Source organism: Pseudophryne corroboree, chromosome 5 (assembly GCF_028390025.1).
Source record: "Pseudophryne corroboree isolate aPseCor3 chromosome 5, aPseCor3.hap2, whole genome shotgun sequence".
NCBI classification, from domain to species: Eukaryota; Metazoa; Chordata; class Amphibia; order Anura; family Myobatrachidae; genus Pseudophryne; species Pseudophryne corroboree.
In genome coordinates this window covers 670,128,821-670,132,094 of record NC_086448.1, presented here as the reverse complement: position 1 = coordinate 670,132,094, position 3,274 = coordinate 670,128,821, and positions in this window count along the sequence as shown.

Below are 3,274 nucleotides of genomic sequence, written 5' to 3'. Positions count from 1 at the left end.
GGCCACTGCCCCAGCGGGGTTCTCGGAGGCCACTGCCCCAGCGGGGTTCTCGGAGGCCACTGCCCCAGCGGGGTTCCCGGAGGCCACTGCCCCAGCGGGGTTCCAGGAAGTCACTGCCCCAGCGGGGTTCCCGGAAGTCACTGCCCCGGGTGGGGTTCAGAAAGTCACTGCCCCGGGTGGGGTTCAGAAAGTCACTGCCCCGGGTGGGGTTCAGAAAGTCACTGCCCCGGGTGGGGTTCAGAAAGTCACTGCCCCGGGTGGGGTTCAGAAAGTCTCAGCCCCGGGTGGGGTTCAGAGAGTCTCAGCCTCGAGTAAGGTCAATAGTGACCAGGTCCTAGCAAAGCACTCCAGTCAGTCAGATGAGAAGGAAACAGATCCTGACTCTGATATCTCAACATCCATAACCTTTGATGGGGACTTCGCCCAATTTCTGGCGCTTTTCAAACACTATTACACTATTATGTTGTCTAGACCATTTCTGGGCATCACTTCAGAAAACCTTGGGCTCTATCTGATTTATTCTTTTAGAGGAGAGCCTTCTGAGTGGGCGACCAGCCTAATGAAAGCTGAAGATCCCATTCTTCAGGATCCCCTAGCATTCTGTGATGCAATTGTTAAAAGATACGGTTCCAAAGAAATTTGTTCAGGTTCCTCTAAGTCACCCGTCTTGTCTGCTGAGAGTCCACCAAATACTGTAAACTCGGCACAAGAGTCCCAGCCCGTTGTTTTAACTGCAGGATGTGCTTTTTTGACTTCTTCTTCTAATAATAGTACTTTACCAGAAAATTCAGCTCCCAAGGGTAAGAGACCTGTCTCTGATTTGAACGCAGCCTTGCTGGGTGGTACCATCAGTTCAGACAATGTTTGGGGAATTACCTTGGTCAGACCTAAAGAGCTTTGTAAAAAGAAGAAGAAGAAAAAGAAGTAATTTTTGACTCTTGCCTTGATAAAAAAAAAAAGAGAGATTTTTTTTTTCCTTGACTTGTGTCCAGTGGCCACCATCAAGGGGAGGGCACTGTTACAAGTTGTTGCTACAGCTTGTTTTTTGTTTTCTTGTCTGTTAGACCAGTGTGTCAGGTTTTTTTTTTTTATCCCTTGTTCTGGATAGTCTGAATTTTGGGGTCTTTTGACCCATCCTCGAGGGGGGGGTAATGTTATGAGCCACGGCTGTGGCTCATTCCTGTTTTGCAGTTTTGTTCTGTATTTCATGTTATACTTCTGTTTATGTTCCCCGTGGGTGTCATGGGGTGCTCGGAGCTCACCCTTAAGGAGGGGATACTGTTATGAACCACAGGTAGTGGTTCATTCCTATTTTATGTTTATAAAGTTGTCTTGCATGCCAGGATTTCCTGTTGCTCTGTTTTAGAATACTCTTGTCTGCTGCCGCTGGTGAGTCTGTGTAATTGCAGCTTGTTCCCATGTGTTCAGCCTCACCTGGCTGCTAATTGCATCTTGTCAGTTTGGAATCATGCAAACAGGGCAGCTGCATGGGATTATTAATTAGGCCTCTCTGTTATATGCTGGCTGACTGCAATTCACAGATGCTGGTGATATTCCTTGGTTTGCAGTCTGCTTGAAGTTTGAGCTGGTTCCTGTCAGTCCCTGTGTTGATTCCTGTGTCAGTCCCTGTGTCGATTCCTGTGTCAGTCCCTGTGTCGATTCCTGTGTCTGATCCCGTGTCCTGCTGTGAGGCGTTCCTGCCCTGAGTTCCAGTGGCTTTGCCTGTCCCTGGTCAAGTCTTCTGGCTTCCTGGTGTCCACCGGTCTGTCGTTTGGGATTCTGCCTGTCCTCCAGTTCTGAGAGTCGGTGTCGGCAGCATTAGAAGTTCCTGTCCGTTTGCCAGTATTCGTACCGGTTCCGTGAGTAGCGGCTCTCCCGCGTCCGTTGGCCTAGGCCGCTGTATTCCATTATTGTTTCTGTCCCTGGTGTTTTGCAGAGGGTTCTGCTTATGCTGTCACCGCCGGTACACAAAGGTATTGTGTCGGCGTGTGATCAGCATTTCCTTTGTTGTTCTTTTCCTTTGGCGGTTTCTCCGCACATACTTTAGGTTTTTAGTTAGCTTGTAGCCCCTGGCCTGTTTGCTTAGTTAGAGGTCCTCTTGTTATCATTCTGCCTCGGATTTCCCTTTGTCTCTCATTAAGACCGGGGGGCACCGGAGTTAGGCAGACATAATCCGCCCTTCAAACGTGGCTGCCAAGGGCTCAAGAAACCATAGTCTCGCAAGGGATTTCCGATAGCACGGGTGAGACAACAGAGTTAGGGCGCCAGGGGCTATTCCCTTTCCATTCCCCTTTCCCAGCGTTACGTCCTGGTGCTCTGGACTCACTTCATGAACATCTCCCTTGTTCTGAGCACCAGGAACCTAACACCGATTCTGCAGCACAAGTCTCTTTACTTATACTTCCTGGTCCTTGGTCATTGGCTCCGATGTGGAGTGAGGTCTAGAAGACCGAAAAAACACTGAAGTCTGAACTTCTACAAATGAACAGAGGATGCTAACTTTTAGGCCTAAACTCCAGATTGCTGAGCACAGTAGAGAATGTATCTGGTGACCACTGGAGTTAGAGAGGCATATAGTATAATGACACAATGATTGCTGTGTAGGCACAGCATAGAGAGACTTGCTGAATTTACATTCACACAGAAGGTTAATCAACAGCTCGTTAATGTTCACCTTCCAGTCAGAGAACTCGGCACTCAGGAAACTCATGGTACTGACAAGCTGTTTATCCCAGTGAGCAGAAAAGATGCAGGATTCAGGACAGATGGCAGTGGTAAGTTACCAAATATGAGAACTACAGTCAGGATCGTGACAGATCCTACATGAAATTATAGGCCTACCAGGAGGGAAAGTGAGTGATTTGTGTGCTTTGTGTAGATGCTAATATTATTATTATTATTATTATTATTATTATTATTATTATTATTATTTTATTTATTGGCGCTTTTCTCCAATAATGCTCAAGGCGCTTTACAGATAGTGGGTGGAATATACTAACAGGAAAATGAGGTAAAAAAACCATTTTCCTCGGTTTGACCACATTTCCACATCAGTGCTGACAGAGGGACCTAATCAAATCCCTCCCAGCATCCCCTGCAGAAGAGGTACTCCCTGGTCACAAACCCAGAAGTCCAGGGTTGGTGGCCATAGCAAAGGGCAGCTCCTAAGGAAGAGTTGTCCTTTGCAATACTAATCGCATATATTAGTACATGTGTAGTGGGCGTGATGTGTAGTGGGTTGTACCGCAAGAGGTTGGTACATCCCGCCCAGTTT